At 48.3% G+C, this 17,613-nt stretch overlaps 1 protein-coding gene across 4 annotated transcripts in view; it reads left to right on the top strand.

The window, feature by feature from the left end:
• The first annotated feature begins 5,081 nt into the window (after positions 1–5,081).
• The window catches only part of TMEM229B (transmembrane protein 229B), a 45,347-nt gene continuing 32,815 nt past the window's right edge, over positions 5,082–17,613 (top strand). Inside the window, exon 1 of one of the 4 annotated variants that reach the window (XM_034937156.2) lies at positions 5,082–5,202. The gene's annotated coding sequence lies outside the window, so the exon portion shown is untranslated. The other 3 variants (XM_003824070.5, XM_034937157.3, XM_063596256.1) reach the window with 3 other exon arrangements.

Below are 17,613 nucleotides of genomic sequence, written 5' to 3'. Positions count from 1 at the left end.
AGTTTATAGCAGCTTTATTCTTAATTGCCATAATTTGCAAGCAACCAAGATTTCCTTCAGTAGGTGATGGGTAAATAATCTGTGGTATATCCAGACAATGGAATATTATTCAATGCTGAAAAGAAATAAGCTATCAAGCCATAAAACGGCATGGAGGCAACTTAAATGTATATTACTAAATGAAAGAAGTTAGTTTGAAAAGGCTTTAAATGGTGTGATTTCACCTATATGACATTCTGGAAAAGGCAAAACTGTAGAGCAGGAGAAAAGAACAGTGGTTTCCAGGGGTTAAGGGGGGAGGGAAAGATGAATTAGCAAAGCACAGAGGACATTTATGGCAGTGAAAATATTCCATATGATACTAAATGGTGGATACATGTCAATATACATTCATCCAAACTCATAAAAAGAACACCAAGAGTGAACCCTAATGTAAACTATGGACTTTGGGTGATAATGATATGTCAAAGCAGCTTCATCAATTGTAACAAATATACGACTCTGGTGGGGGATTCTGATCATGGGAAGTCTATGCATGTGTGGAGGCAGGAGCTATGGGAAATCTCTGTACTTTCTTCTCAATTTTGCTGTGAACCTAAAACCACTCTAAAAAATAAAGTCTAGGTCAGGCATGGTGGCTCACGCCTACGATCCCAGCACTTTGGGGGGCCGAGGTGGGAGGACCACTTGAGGCTAGGAGTTCAAAATGAGCCTGAGCAACACAGGGAGATCCAGTCTCTACAAAAAATAAAAGAATTAGCCAGGTATGGTGGCGTACGCCTGTAGTCCCAGCTACATGGGAGGCTGAAGCAGGAGAATCGCTTGAGCCTAGGAGTTCAAGGCTGCAGTAAGCCATGATCATGCCACTGCACTCCAGGCTGGGCAACAGAACGAGAACCTGTCTCAAAAAAAAAGTAAAAAAAAAAAAAAAAAAAACTTACAGGGCCACTGAGTCAGGTACAAAATTCCCTATGCTGCTTGCTTCCCCTTGTCCTGGACTTTCGCTGTTTGGGGGGTACTTGGCAGCCTTTCCCTTCTTGTAGTAACAGTCCCTTATTTCTTTCACTGCCTCTAATTACGATGTGCAGTGCCTAGTAGGGCTTACACCAGAGTATCCGGGTGGACCCTTCCCTGTCCAAGAGGGAAGGTGAATGCAGGACTCAACTTAGGCAAATTTGACTCTTTATGCTTGAGCAGAAGTGATGAAAAGATTGGCGTCTAGTTGCTCTGGCAGGACAGCCCCGAGGAGACCCTCGATTACTTCCCATTACCTGGATTCCCAAAACTGCCCTTGTGCTATGCTAGTCCTTTCGAGCTTGTTTTGCCAGCATTCCCTTTAAATATGCGAGCCATCTGATCATATTCTTTTCCAATGAAATTTCTTTTTTAGACTTAAGATAGCTAAAGTTGGTTTCCATTGCTTGCAGTCAAAGAATCCTACGTGATCTGAGTTTACACTCCTTAGCCTCTTTATGCCCCTTTCCTTCCTATTTTGAGAAGGGGCAGTTGCAAAGAGACTCCCCCATTTTCAAATGCTGGCATATTACCTTGACCTCTTCTCACCAAGACCATATCCATATGTCCCATCCCCCAGTTCTTTCCTACCCAGCTTGTTTTCCTGTAAAGCTGATCCAAATAATTCCAGATTCAAGATTGGCTTCGACTTCAATGCTTCTTCTGCTTCTACCTCACTTCTTGCTTTCTTATCATAGCATCTGCAACAGACTTCATGTGATCTTCTCTTGATCTCCCATTTCCATGCTCCGTCTCCCTCCTAGACCCTTTCTGATCCGGCTGCAGGTCAGTTCCTCCACTGGAATCACCCTCTTGAGCCACATCTCTCCTAACTTGTGGTCAGAGGGCAGCCCCTGGGAACCAATTCTCTCTAACAAGTATAAAGAAATCTTTCTGATTCCCTTTGAAAGTCATCAAGAAAATTACTTATGGGGGACAAGAGCAAACCCTTTATGGCTGGTTTGCTTTGGGGGAAGGGCAGAACAGTTCTTGCCTTTCAGAATATATGTCTAAGGACCTAACATGTTCAAGGAACTTTAGAGATACAAAGATACTTGAAAGATTCTTCTTTTCCTTGCCAGGTGGTGGAAGAGAGATGTGAAGAGAACTACCATTTACTGCCTACCGTGGCGGGGCCTTTACATGACAGTGTGGAGCTACTGCCACTTATTACCTGTGTATTATACTATGTGTCTGGCACTAGGCTAAGCACCTTATATGCATTCTCCTACTTACTCTTACAACTGCCCTGGGCTTGGGTATTATTGCCATTTCCATTTTGCAGATGAGAAAAATAGGCTGAGAAAAGTTAAATGAACTTCCTTAAGACATCCAACTAGGATGGAGAGTCTGAACTCAAAACCAAGTTTGCTTGAGCAAAGCCTGTCTGTTCCTGGCCCATACCACCACACCGCTCCTCTTGCTTTGACAAGACACGAAGGCAAAGCAGGGGCTGGTATCCTTTGGTGTGTGTTAGTGCAGCAGGGGTGGTTTGTCCCAGGCCCCTTCACCTTCACCCTGTACTTGAATCACTAGAACCATGATTACTGTGCCTCCTGCACCCAGGGTCACCCTCCCAACCCCTTCCCACAATTCTGTATGTAAGTTTCAGCATTCTTTGGGTGAAAATCCAGGGGGGCCCCTTACTGTTACAGATGTTATTTTAAAGTCCATTTCTACAGCAGACTGCTCTACCCTGTGCACCCCTGATCTTATGTCAAATGTTCTTGGTGCAAATAGAAAGGAGCTTGCAAGGGGTACCAGAAGACCTGAGTTTGAACTGCATTTTGCCTTTACTAGCACTCTAACCTTGACCAAACCATACAACCTCTCTGAGCCTTAATTTCCTCATTTATAAAGTGGGGATAAAAATAGCTGTCCTACCCAGAGAGAGAAAATATGTCAATTATAAGGCACTACTATCTAAATTTTTTTGGGAAGAAATGATCCCTAATGTAAGGAATGAGGAAAACCCAGGTCATGGAGTTAAGTTCACCGGAGAGCTGGAGAAAGTAGAGGCTGGATGATGCCATGCCTTGCACCTTAGATCTTAACCCTTCTTTCTGATTCTCTAACTGATATCTTGGCTTCTACAATAGAGCTTCTCTGCTAAAGGATGAAAATATTAATATTATATATTAAAACATTTTTCTTTGACCTCAATGTTTATTTTTTGCCTCTGAGTTTAAAAGAAATTCATACATTTTTGCGGGTCCCTAAAAATATTGTGAGCACTGAGCCCGGCGCCTACCGTGCCTCATGCATAAGGTGCCAGGAATTCAGATCTTCCGAAGCCTTTCCAGCCCATTGTGCTTTCCTCTGCGCAATGCTGCCTCCCAGAGCCTGGGGGAGAGCCAGCTGCCAGCCGCCGGCCACAGCTAGAGAAGGAGATTAGGCGTACTATGCCTCCGTGGCAAGGGGGCACAGGGGATGGCCCTTTTCATCAGGTAGGCCTTGCTGCTAGACTAGCTGCTTCTTGCCAACGTGTCCCTGAGACACTGTCTCCTGCGTCTCTGACAGTGTACTAGGACAGCCCACATGCCTGCCTGTAGCCCTGACTCTCTCCCTTCTCCCTGACCTATCTCCAGCAAAAAAACAAGTTTTCGTGTTATCCAAAGCCTACTGTGTGCTGAGAATATTATATGCATGATGTCCTTGGGTCATTATACTATATTTATGATGAGGCAAATCTCCAAATTACAGAAAAGGAAACAAACTCAGGGGGAAGTCTAGAGTTCCTGCCACTGGTAGCACGTGGCTGTCTACCTCCTGTACTAGTTTGAGGAACCCAACATGACTCCCTCTGCCCCCATCAGAACCCACTGCTTTCCTTCTGAGAAAAATGGCTTGACCAGCCCAAGAACATGATATACATGGGGATGGGCTTAGAAATTCCTTGTCCATATTTCCTACTCCCAGCTTTGAGAGGCACCTTTGTTGATCTTTGAATATTCTGGCCAGGGACAGGCGGTTGATGGAAGACCTACGGCCCCATCAGACAATTAGGGGAAGACACAGGATCAGATTAGGGTTAGGTATTAGGTTCAGACAGGAGGAAAGCAGCTCAGCTTCTTGCCCAGAATGGGGCAAGAGCAGCTGGATGAACCACAGGTTCCTTTTCTTAGAAGATTCTGTGCTGCCTTGGACTTCTGAGAGCTGTTTGTCACTGGGGTATGTTACAAAAAGGGGTAAGGGCTTCAGCCTCTCTTGTTGTCCCTCTCCTCATTTCCCCCCCTCCAGCTAGGTTGAAAAGCAGCCATTAGACCCCTCAGATCAGGCCTCGGCATGCATAGGGTTTGCGAGAGAATTAGAAAGGGTACCCTCTCCGGATGGGTTAGTGACAAAAGGACACCCCCAGAGGGTGTTATAAATTTTCAAAATGCCCTTTCCTCTTGGTTGAGGCACCCAGTGCCAGGACCTAGGCTTGGCGTGCGAATGGGGGCTGGCTGTCATTCCCACTCCCTGCTCAGCCTTTCTGCAGGACCCAGGACCGGTCCAAGGGGCCTGTCTCAAGTCAGGGCCCTCAGCTGCCGATTTCCTACGTTCGGTATTGTGGAATTTCCAGAGTTTCCAGATGATATTCATTATTTTCCACCTCCCAATAAAAGAATCTAGATTGACTTCTGAAATAACATATTCTCTGTAACCTTTATGGTATAAAGCAAATCGTGAGCCTTAGAAGTTCAAGCCTTGCCTTAGGCAAATTCCTTAACTTCCATAGGCCTCGGTTTCTCCATCTTGGAAATGGGGATAAACAAATGACCTTACATGGCTGTTTCCATGAACTGACCGCAGGGTCCACAGTGCTGGCACATAGTGGGTCTGCCACACCACGTGGTCTGTGGCCCTCAGGTAGCCCGGGCCTGCAATGGTACCCACAGTGGATGTTGCACGCCTGGTCCCCACAACTACAAGCTCCGGGCCTGACAGACACTCAAATGCAGGCGGGTTGGCTAGGACAGGGAGGGCCGAAGAGCCCTGCACCGCAGCCACCTGCGCCGCGGCCCGGGCAGGGGGCGTGCTCCTAGGCGCCCGTGGCGGGGCCGACCCCGGGCTGCGGGAGGCAGAGGGGTCGGAGGGGACAGCGGGCCGGGCCGGCGAGCGGGCGAGCAAGGAGTTAAGCCGGGCGGCAGGGCGAGCGCCTGTCAGACGCGAGCATGTGCAGTTTGCAGCGCATCCGTACTATGGGTGAGTGCCGCCGCCGCCGCCGCCGCCGCCGCCGGGGGCTCCTTTCCTCCCGGGCAGCGGCGGCTGCAGCCCCCCGGACCCCGCGCCGCCGCGGCGGACGCTGACACACAATGCGGGACTAGGCGCGGCGCGGGAGTGCCGGGCGGCGTGGGGGAGGCACGGCCCGCAACTCGGCGCGGGGGGAGCCAGAGCGCCGGGCTTGGGGGCGGGGAGCAGGCGGTGCAGGAGAGCGCCCCGAGTCCCGGCGCGGGAGGAGGAGCGGGAGCCAGCCCTGGAGACGGCGCTCCTGGCCGCACCTGCGCCTGGCAGGCGGCCGGCTCTGCCCAGCCCCTACCCACGGCCCCGGCCCCGCACCGGTAGGTGCCCCCTATGCCCGCAGAGAGGCCTTTCCGCCGCCCAGAGAGGTGGCCGCGAGGGGCCGGCAGCTCCGACCGCGGAGGGCGCGGGCGATGGGGACGGTGATGGGGAAGACTGGGCGACCGGACCTGGGGCTCTAGCAGATCCCGCTTCCTCTTTGCTTTCGGTTTCGAGGCTGCTGCCCCGGTTCGAGATCCAGCCGCAGATTAGATAGATGGTGCGCCCGGGGCTTGGATTCCCTGCGGGGGATGGGCGCACAGGGGGGCGTGTTGGGGAAGGGGGTGCGCGTTGGCAACTTTCCCTGCCTGAAACAAAGGGGTGTCAGGGGGAAGCGAGGGGCAGCGGTAGGTTGACACCTCCTCTTCTTCCGGGCGGAGAGCACCCAGGAGGCCACCTCGGGAGGGTGGAGGGGGGTGACAGTCTGGGTGGAAGCTGGGGAGCCAGGGCTTGGGAGTGGAAACCACGGACCCTCCTGAATTAGAGGCTGAGGACTTTCCAGAAGGGAAGGGAACGCTGCCAAAATGACCCCGCCGCCTTCTCCCCAGGGTGCATGGAAAAACTGGGTGATGGTGGACCCCACACCTAGGCGCCCTCCACTCCCCAGGTCCGTGTCCTGGGGCCCAGCCCAGCCCCCTGGCTGCCAGCTCTTCACCTGCCCTCCCTGATCTCTGGTCCTCCGTGAGAGATGCCTGGCTGGGATGGGGAGTGTTACAGCCCGGTTCCTGGCAAGGGCAGGGAGACATTGGCCTCTTTCCCAGGTATCTTCCTTTCCCTCTTTCTATGCTCAGTCAGAAACGGACCCCTTTCCCTTCCTTCCCGGGGACTGTCTCCTTTCTTTCCCCAGGGTTTCCCTGGGGGTGTTTGGCTGCCTTAGGTACAGAGCTTGGAGATAGGAGGGCAGAGTGTTCGGGCACTGCTCAAGGCTCTCCCTGGAGGGAAAGAGCAGGACCCCAGGCAGCTTTCTGCTGGTGTAAACTTGGGGGCTCTGCTCACCAATTCTCGTGTGTTCTCAGCACCCTAGTAATAAGTGAGCTATTGCTGTGGCTATCAGCCTTGGGTAATTGAGAGGCCTGAGTTTCTCTCTGCTGTACCAGGAAGAGGGATCAAGGGAGGGCCAAGCAACCTGCCTTGGGGGTGGTACAGTGTCTTTCTCTCTAGAAAACAAATGGGCCAGGTTCCAGGTCCCCAGTGCTTGGCCTTATGTCTCCAGGAACAAGGTGCCTTCAGTTCTGAGCTGGCTTACATGTGACCACCAGCTCCTATCCTGTGGCAGGATAGCCCTTTGGGAGCTCAGATTTTTTTCCCTGGTTGGAAGACAGATACATCTGCTTCCCTGTGAGACAGAAGGCACTGGAGGGCCCTAGACTAGTGGAGGACTCTCCCGCCTGCCCGTGTGAATGACCTGATGATACAAGGATACAAGTAGGTTGGGCCAGGGTGGGCCTGTCAGGACACTTTGCTCTAGAGACACCTTGCTCAGGGGTGTGCTGAGATGACACTTAGCCCCCATCAGGGGCTTTGTGTTTGGAGACAGATATAGGCAACTGGGGACACAGCGTGGCAGGCGTTGGGTGGGGACAACAGGCTTTTTTAGTGTTGATTTTGGCCACTTATAGGTACAGGAGCAACGGAGGTTCCAGGACCAATAAGGAGTAGCAGGAGAAAACTGAGTCCCCTGAGCTATAGATTTGTGGCCCTGCAATTTGTGGCTAAAGTCAGATGCAGGTACTGGACCAGAGAAGCACAGCTAGGCCCACTTCTATGGACCTTCCCACTCTAACAGGCAGGCAGGATTGATTTCACTCAATTCCCCACTGGAGGGGCTTTATTGGTTTGTCCCAAACTATTTATTCGGAGCTGAGGATAATGATATGGAGGCCTGACCTCCGAGCCTCCAGTGGTTAGAGGATGGGCTTTTCCGTGGCATGTTCCTCAAATGTACTGACCTTAAGATGGGAAATTGATACTCTCCTAACTTCCTGTTTTGAAGTGATGAGGCATGAATTTTTACATTTATAAAGTGATTTAAGACCCTCAAGTCCTTGAATGAAAGATATTAAATGAGTTAGTGAGCCTTATACTGTGTTTATTTCGGTTGTATCAGATTTACATATTGTTTCTAAAGGGAAAGGTGTCATTTTACAGGAAGGGACCAAATTACAGCTTTTGTGATAGGCAAAGCTCAGTGTTGGTTTTAAAAGTGTAGTTTTTATCAGAAAAGCTCTCGCTGCAGCACTTAGGCAGCAAGTTTTTTTTTCTGCTTACCTCCCAGGATGGCTTGGAGCTCCTTCCTGGTGGGCTTTTTCCTGGTGTACAGTTTCCAGCTAGAATGTTAGTGACTGTCACCTTCCAGTTTCTGAGGAGGGTCTCCGATGATGTTGGGGACTCTGATGTCATAAGGAAAGACCTGGGTAAGGGCAGTAGAGTGAGGCAGCTTGGTCTTATCGGCAACTATATCAGATCTGGCTGTCCTTGAGGGGAGGGAAGGGATAGCTAACCCTCCCAGAGCCTGGCTGTTTTCAAGTTTGTATGCTTTTACTTTTCTCCTCCCCCATCTCCCTACCTCCTATATACAGACAAGGTGGTTTGGGTGTATTTTTGCATTGCAGGAACATTCCTTTTAAGGCAAGGATAATTTCTGACCTGGCAAAGTCTTAGCTCCCTTTGTGGCAACACCTGGCTAAGGAGGGAATATCAGACAGGATTCTCATGTTCTGAGCTGAGGAATTTCAGCCTCTATTGGCCAGATCTTCTTCTTACTCTACATCACTTCTCAGAAATCAGGCTTTGTATTTGAAAAGTAAAGTGTAAGCTGATTTCTAGGGAAGGGGTAGGAGGGGGGCACTTTTGGTTTGGTTCCCCTTAGGGAAACTGAGTCCCACTGAGAGTTGTCACACTGGCTGTGGTGTGTGAGAATGCATGTGTTGGGGAAGTTTTCCTTTCCTGGGATTTAAGAGCGTTTAAAATCAAGTACCCGAGTAGATCCATAGGTTATACTTTTCTGCTATAAGATAAAGATGCACTCAGAATTTACGTACCAGAATTTACATCAGTACCAGGGTGTTTGGTTCAAGACGTATATTTGCCTCAGACTTTGAGCTGTGGGATGCCCCATGCTGCTGTGATTCAAGGAAAAGGCAGTGGTTTTCACCCCGACACACACATCCATAGATAGAACTGAGGCTAAGTCAACCATCACATTTCCAAGATGGAAAAGAGGGTTTGCTCCTTTCCCTGTTTTCCCATTCATCAGGCTGCATTTATACACAGTGTGGACTTCGGCTCTCCTCCCCTGTGAGGCTATACTTCAGGCTCATTTTAACATCAGTTCCCCTATGTATAAATGTAGTGGAGCGGAGGTCACAGAGTGATGCCGGCCCCCTGCTCCTTCAAAGGATGGTTCTGAAAGGCGACTTTCCACCCTCCTCTGATTTTGGTGCTTCCACTTACCTTTGGATCACAATCCAGTCTGGCAATTTGAGGAACAACCAAAGTCATTGACAATTCACGTTTTTGAACATCCAGCTTTTCACCATCCTTTACTCTGCTGGCTTCCCAGTAGGGAGTTTAATATTTTTTTCGGGATTCTCGGCTCCCAGTGTGGCTGGTATTATAGAAGAGACAGCATCTTTGAAATGAGGGCAAACCATCTACACGGACAGGTCTCGGGTCCTCAGATTGCTCCTTCCGGCTGCTCCATCTTCTAGAAGCATGACAGTTTTTTTTGTTTTTTGTTTTTTTAAATAAGACTTCAGCTGTCAATTAATGTAGGGAGAGCTAATAAATATGAAAAGATGAGGGGAGAGATCACTTTCTGCCATTCCTTTGCTTTCCAAAAGCCCCTCATTCAGAACATACTGGATTATCCACTTCTGACTGCTTTTGCAGTTAGACTTGAATGACGAATGCCATCTAGCTGGCCCATTCATTCATTGTTTCCTTTCAGTTATTAAGAGGCACCCCTGTCACATGAGCTTCTGGAATGATCCATTTCCATTGGAAAGGTCACTCACCCTGAGTTTTAGTAAGGCCTTGACATCAGCCCTGAGGAGCTAGGGATGCCAGCCAAGGAGATTGGAGGGCCACAAAGAGAGGATTCTTTTCTAGACTTCTGAGGGGTGATTCATGCTTCAAGATAAAATGTGCTTCCTGGGGCTCCATGGTTTCATTGCTTGCACAGTCAGTGGAGGGACAGGCCCTGGTGCAGCGAGAAGCCCACCTTGCTGACAGTAACTGCCATTCTTCAGAGCACCGACAGGGACTTGTTTTTAGCCCACTGACAACCCCCATCTCCTTTTTCATTGCTGTCCTTGGCCAAACCCCATTTTAGTCCCTAAGTCCTTAGTATCTGTCTTCCCCTTGTTCCCAATCAAAACGGCCTTTTCAAAGCCAGGAATAAGGCAGCCAGAGCATTGGTCTTACTTTCATCTACTTTCTTAAAACACACATGGACAAGAAATATCATTACCACTGGGCAACACAAGCAGCGGTTCCAGATTTTTGTCTTGTTTTCTTTTTCTTTTTTTTTTAGTTTGGCATAAGCAATGAGATGACCTTCTTATACTGACCTATAGATGCTATAAAGCTTTCATATAGCCTGCACAGTTTCTAACACATGGTGAGTGCTTATTAAATCACCAGCTGTGGTACTTGGATGTGATCAGATACCCAGATTTCTAGGTCATTGGGCAATGATTTGTCTGTGTGTGAGCTGATGGTTGGCAAAGGCTTCAGGAATCAGGAAATCTGGGATCCCTCCCTGACTCACTCACTTGTGTGACCTTGGACAGCCCATTTCAGCCCTCTGAGACTTAATTCCACAAATAGAGCTTCAGCTGGCTTCAGTGATCATGGCAATAATAATGACAATCACCATTTATTAGGCTAAGCATTTACATATGTTCTTTTCTCATATCAATGAGATAGCTACTATTAATTATCCCCATCTCACAGCTGGAAACACTGAGGCTCTGCAAGATAAAGTGATCACCCATATCATACAGCTAGTAAGTGTCTAAACTGGGATTTGAATTGAGATCTATCTGATTCTTTTTTTTTTTTTAATAAAAAATTATTTTTAGAGACGGGTTCTCTCTCTGTCGCTCAGGCTTTAGTGCAGTGGCACAATCATAGCTCACTGCAGGCTTGAACTCCTGGGTTCAAGTGATCCTCCTGCCTCAGCCTCCCTAGGACTACAGGCATGTGCCACCATACCTAGCTACTTTTAAAATTGTTTATATGGAGACAGAGTCTTTATAACTCGCTATGTTGCACAGGCTGGTCTCAAACTCCTGGCCTCAAGCCATCCTCCTGCCTCAGCCTCCCAAAGTGCTGGGATTACAGGGATCAGCCACATCTCCCAGCCAGTCTGAATCTATTGTGTTTTATAAGCTTGGATCAGATAATAGACCAAATGTTGGGGAGAGGGTAAAAGTGGAGGCAGTATAGGTTAACACATAAAAAGGAGAATTGACCAGGTGCGGTGGCTCATGCCTGTAATCCCAGCACTTTAGGAGGCCGAGGTGGGTGGATCACCTGAGGTCAGGAGTTCAAGACCAGCCTGAGCAACATGGTGAAACCCCATCTCTACTAAAAACACAAAAATTAGCTGTGCATGGCGGCTCGTGCCTGTAGTCCCAGCTACTTGGGAGGCTGAGGCAGGAGAATCGCTTGAACCTGGGAGGTGGAGGTTGCAGTGAGCAGAGATCACGCCATTGCACTCCAGCTTGGACAACAAGAGTGAAACTCCATCTCAAAAAAAAAAGAGAGAGTTGATGTGGATTAAACACAACTAGTTAAAAGGAGACAGAAGTACAGATTCTCGTTTGAAAAACATCATCTCAATGAATGTTCAGTAAGGAGAGGTCTGTACCCTGCAGGAGGGAAGTAGACCAGATGGCCTGGGAGTTACTGTAAAGGGAACACGCTTTCTGCTTGGCATAGGAATACCTCTCATAAACCCCATTTCATTTTGAAACCAAAATCTTCCTCTTGCTTAACGGTCTGTTTGGGCAACATTTTTATTTCTGTTGTCCTACTGCCACTAGTCATAGAAGCTTATCTTTGCAGATTCTTGACCCCAATCCTCATCCTCCAACCTAGTTTCTGGGCCTTTCCCTGCCCATCATTATAATTCAGCTGTGGAGACCTGATTATGACTCTGGGGTCCCAGCTACACTGAGCAAAGCACAGCAAACATGAGATTATTCTGTTCTTCTGAGAAAGTATTTATAGCCACTGATTTCTCCATTCAAAGGTGACCAGCTAGTAGATTGGGATCCATTCTTGTTTGTTCCAAGCAAGTTAATTGTCTTCTGTTTTTTTGTTTTGTTTTGTTTTTTTGTTTTTTTTTTTGAGACAAGCTTTTGCTCTGTCACCCAGGCTGGAGTGCAGTGGCACAATCCTAGCTCAATGAAGCCTCTATCCCTCTATCTCCTGGGCTCAAGGGATCCTCTAGCCTCAGCCTTCCAAGTAGCTGGGACTACAGGTGCAGAACCACACCTGGCCTCTTCCACCATTTTGAAGTATTCATGGAAGAGGAATGAGGGTTAAGGTGGTGGTCCAAGGAAGGTGAGCTGACCCCTCTTGGAGAGCTAGCGTGAGGCTGTATGATGGAACAGTGTGCAAGGGGTCAGGAGACTTGGGTTCTCCTCACAGCTCAGTGACTCTGGGCGTGTGATGCAAGTTTTTTGGCTTTTAGTTTTCTTACCGTTTGGACAAGATATTCTCTAACCTCTCTTCAGGTAATAATGCTAGATGATCCAGCCTTTCCTGAGAAAGGCTGAGGTTCTAGCCTTTTTCAGGAAATAACTCAGCTGGTCTGGAACTGTCAGAAGTCAGAGCTGGGAGGGAAGAGATGGTGTTGAAGGAGAAAGAAGCCAAACTGGGAGCTAGGGGGCAAAGTCAGAGCTGGAGGAAGCCCCTTCTCAAGAAGGGGGACTAGGACCAGTCATTGCTCTTTTTTTTTTTTTTTGAGATGGAGTTTAGCTCTTGCTGCCCAGGCTGGAGTGCAATGTGACTTCGGCTCACAGCAAACTCCACCTCCCGGGTTCAAGCAATTCTCCTGCCTCAGCCTCCCGAGTAGCTGGGATTACAGGCGTGCGCCCCCACGTCCGGCTAATTTTGTAGTTTTAGTAGAGACAGGGTTTCTCCATGTTGGTCAGGCTGGTCTGGAACTCCCAACCTCAGGTGAACCGCCGGCCTCAGCCTCCCAAAGTGCTGGGATTACAGGCGTGAGCCAACATGCCCAGCCCAGTCGTTGCTCTTTTAACCGCTTCAGTGGGGCAGCTGAGAGGTGGTGTCTGTACACCCTTATACTCACCATTCCTATGTCATGGGGAGCAACCTTTATGTCTTGTCTTAAAACTTAAACTGAGCCAGGCAGGGTGGCTCACACCTGTAATCCTAGCACTTTGGGAGATGGAAACAGGAGAATCACTTGCCAGTTCAAGACCAGCCCAGGCAACACAGTGAGACCTTGTCTTTACACAAAATTAGTTGGACGTGGTGGCGCATGTCTGTACTCCCAGTTCCTTGGGAGGCTGAGGTGGGAGGATCACTTAAGCCTGGGAGGTCGAGGCTGCAATGAGCTGTGACCACACCACTGCACTCCAGCTTGGACAAAAGATCGAGACCCTGGGGACTCCAGGGTCTGCTTCAGTCCGGGATTCTTCCCCCTATCCCTGCTCCTCTGCCACTTGGGTCTCCAGAACTTGAGGTCTCTGGTTGATGTTTTTTGTTTTTGTTTTTGTTTATTTTAGAGACAGGATGTTGTTCTGTCACCCAGGCTGGAGTGCAGTGGCATAATCATAGCTCACTGTAGCCTTGAACTCCTGGGTTCAAGCAATCCTCCCACTTCAGCCTCCCAAGTAGCTAGGACTGTAGTTGCACCACCTATATTAGCACCTGGCTAATTTAGCTGGTGCTTTCTGGGCAACTCAGTGTTAGCGAGAATATAACCCCCTCTGTTGCCCTAACTACCTGAAAGGGCAAGGCCAAACCATATACTCAGCCCAGGAACTCAGGGGCCACGTCTTCTTTGTTCATGGAATTGGGCTATGGCTAGGCTATCTTCAGTTCCCTTTGAACAAGGCTTTTTCTTTTTCTTTCTTTCCTTTTTTGTTTTTAGATGGAATCTGGCCCTGTCGCCAGGCTGGAATGCAGTGGCACGATCTCGGCTCACTGCAACCTTCGCCTCCCGTGTTCAAGCCATTCTCCTGCCTCAGCCTCCTGAGTAGCTGGGACTACAGGTGCATGCCACCACCCCCAGCTAAGTTTTGTATTTTTAGTAGAGATGGAGTTTCACCACGTTGGCCAGGATGGTCTCGATCTCTTTACTTCATGATCTGCCTGCCTTGGCCTCCCAAAGTGTTGGGATTACAGGCATGAGCCACCACGCCTGGCCCAAACAAAGCCATTTTCTAAGGACCCTTGGATTCTTTCATTCCTTCTATTTTCATTTCATCATATTCAAGGTTGAGGAGCAAATGAGTTCCCATTGAACCCACCAAACCAATATTTTCCATCCCTACCTGTCTTACATTTTCCTCACCTCTTATTCCCCTATCCCCATTATTTTTATGGGGGGTACCATGCTACTGGGGGGATGAGAGATGATTTCATTTGGTACAAGGACAAACATTTCATTTTAATAGCTATGTTTCTAATGAGTGTAAAGAAACATGACTCATTGGAGTGTACTCATCAAGCAACTTCATTTTGCCTCCCACTGTCTCTTTATGTTTATCCAGTGGGATTAGTTCTTTCCCTGGTCTAGGGTGAAAACGTAGGCCCTGTAACTTTTCTGGTTATTCATAGGAGACGGTTCTGTGATCACTTTAAGTCTTACAAGCATAGTCTCAACTAGGTACAAAATACACCCGCTTTATGAAGCAGAAAATAAAATAAAATAAAAATACATCCACTCCTTTGTCACTGGACTGGGAGGGGCAGGAAAGTGCTCACTGGGTACACTCTGCTGGCTTCCAGCTTCCTGGTCCATATTTTTATCGGATTCTCAGAGAACTCTCCTTACCCTCCCAATTGCTGGGATGTCTCACTTCTATTGTCTTGAAAAGAACAAATTATCAGCCAGGTGAGGTGGCTCACACCTGTAATCCCAACACTTTGGGAGGCTGAGATGGACGGATACCCAAGGTCAGGAGTTCGAGACCAGCCTGGCCAACATGGTGGAAACCCTGTCGCTACTAAAAATACAAAAATTAGATAGGCATGGTGGCGGGCGCCTGTAATCCCAGGGAGGCTGATGCAGGAGAATTGCTTGAACCCTGGAGGCAGAGGTTGCAGTGAGCTGAGATCGCACCACTGCATACCAGCCTGGGCAACAGAGCAAGAATCTGTTTAAAAAAAAAAAAAAGAGCAAATTATCCTCTATTCTAGATCATTGCTCCTTCCTCAGCCCCTGAAATCCAGTGGTTCACCTCTAGCCTCTTTCAGCTAAGGTCCTTCAGTCTGCCCAAGAGACCATCTCAGAGAAGACCTGCTCTGACCTCATGCCAGCCCACATTAGTGCATGTGGCCCACATTAGTTCAAGGAAACAATCACACATCCCTGGGCGCAGTGAACCTGGGAAGGCAGGCTGACCCCAGCTCAGCAGTCTCCCTTGGCTCCTCCAACAGCAGATGGCCAACTTGTGTCCCACCCTTTGGATGTCTCAAGAGGTGAATAGATGCCAGTCCACCATGTCCTCCCAGTTGCAGGGGACAGACATCAAGTTTCCTGAGTGGTCCTGGTGAATTCCCCTCTCACCAGCTTGACAGGAAGGCCAGTTTTCTATGGGGACAGGGTGAGATATCACAGCGCACTAACAGCAACCCCAAAATTCCTCCACAAAGATTTTTCCCCAGTCTCTGCCCATTCTGACCCTCTATACCCTCAGCTTGAGAGAGGGGCCCTTGCGCACCTCTTTTGAAAATGCGCATCCTTCTTTGGTGTCACACTTACGAGCATTATACCTGTTGCATCTTGGTGCACCTTGGTGTTCATCTGGAAAGTGATGCAGCTACTCATTTGAGTCAATTTGCTGATTAATTCCTATAGCTGCTTTGACTAGATGTTTTAAAACTTTAAAAAATATCCAAACGCACTTGGGAAATCATAAAAGCAACACAGCAATGCACAATAAAGGAATCTAAAGTGTTCTATTGTGTTTTTGTTTTTGTTTTTGTTTTGTTTTGTTTGAGACGGAGTGTCGCTCTTGTTGCCCTGATTGGAGTGCAATGGTGAGATCTCAGCTCACCTGCAACCTCTGCCTCTCAAGTTCAAGAGATTCTCCTGCCTCAGACTCCCGAGTAGCTGGGATTATGGGCACCCGCCACCACGCCCAGATAATTTTTGTATTTTTAGTAGAGACAGGGTTTCACCAAGTTGGCCAGGCTGGTCTTGAACTCCTGACCTCGTGATCCACCCACCTCGGCCTCCCAAAGTGCTGGGATTACAGGTGTGAGTCACCGCACATGGCCTATTGTTTTTTATTTATTTTTTTGATTTAACATCTTGATATATGTGTATCATCAAAACCATCATTGTCACAATAAGCCCATGATTTTGTGGATATTATTGCTTAGAACAAGGCTACAGTACATATATAACTGAAAAAAAAAACTGACTTAAATGAAAAGGTTAGTGACAACAACTGACATTTATTGATAGCTTATAATGCCAGGTTGCTGTTTGTAGTACAGTAAACATGCTTTCTCACTTAATCCTCATGAGGAAGGTACTTATATTTTCTCTATTTTACAAACAAACTGAGCCTGGGCACGGTGGCTCATGCCTGCAACCCCAGCACTTTGGGAGGCTGAGGTAAGTGCATCACTTGAGGTCAGAAGTCCGAGACCAACCTGGCCAACACAGTGAAACCTCATCTCTACTAAAAATACAAAAATTATCTGGGCATGGTGGTGGGCACCTGTAATCCCAGCTACTCAGGAGGTTGAGGCAGGAGAATCACTTGAACCCAGGAGGCAGAGGCTTCAGTGAGCCGAGATCGCACGACTGCACTCCAGCCTGGGTGACAGAGCGAGATCCTGTCTCAAAAATAATAAAAATTAAAATTAAAAAATAGGCTGGGCACAGTGGCTCACGCCTGTAATCCCAGCACTTTGGGAAGCTGAGGCAGGCGGATCACGAGGTCAGGAGTTCAAGACCAGCCTGGCCAACATGGTGAAACCCTGTCTCTACTAAAAATACAAAAATTAGCCAGGCATGGTGGTGAGCACCTGTAATCCCAGCTACTCGGGAGGCTGAGGCAGGAGAATTGCTTGAACCCAGGAGGTGGAGGTTGCAGTGAGCTGAGATCGCACGACTGTACTCCAGCCTGGGTGACAGAGCTAGACTCTGTCTCAAAAATAAATAAATAAAAAATAAAAATAATTAAAAAAATAAGTAAGCTGAGGCAGAGAGGTGAAGCAGCATGTCCAAGTCACATAATTGGTGTCAAAGCTGGGATTTGAATGGAAAGAATCTGACTCCAGAGTGTGGACTGTTAAACTACTACCCTCTGTCATTTCCCGCAGGGCAGTGGGCAGCCATGCCGAGTCATGAAGGTGGCATGCAGGGATGGGAAATGCTGCCTTAGGAGGTAATTGACGTCCTTCGCCCTGTCATTCAAGCTCTCCATAGCCTTTACACGCTTTTCCAAACGTATCTCCCCAGCGCCCCCAGGAAATCCTTCTATGCCCTTTCCTAGAGCCTAATCCACTTGCACAACTAATCTGGCATACACATGCCCACCCCTGCTTCAGTTGTTCCACTGCCTGAAGGGCACTCACCTGCCTTGCTGCCTACCCAAATTGTAGTCCTTTTAGAAGCCAGAGACCATCTCTGCTGCAAAAGTTTGTTTAACCAAAACCACTTCTGTTAGGATCTTTAAACTCCTCTTGTCATTTTGTCACCAGGTCACAATTATTATGTGCTTTTATGCAAAGGACAGTGAACAACAGTTGGCAAACACAGATCCTGATCTCTCCGTGCAGCGCCACTATCTGCTTGTTAGCGTGCGGTTATCTGCTTGTCTGCTAACTTACGCAAGG

This window comes from Pan paniscus, chromosome 15 (genome assembly GCF_029289425.2).
Source record: "Pan paniscus chromosome 15, NHGRI_mPanPan1-v2.0_pri, whole genome shotgun sequence".
In the NCBI taxonomy this organism is placed as follows: domain Eukaryota; kingdom Metazoa; phylum Chordata; class Mammalia; order Primates; family Hominidae; genus Pan; species Pan paniscus.
The sequence above is the reverse complement of the archived record's forward strand: the minus strand, read 5'-3'. Positions and strand labels throughout refer to the sequence as shown.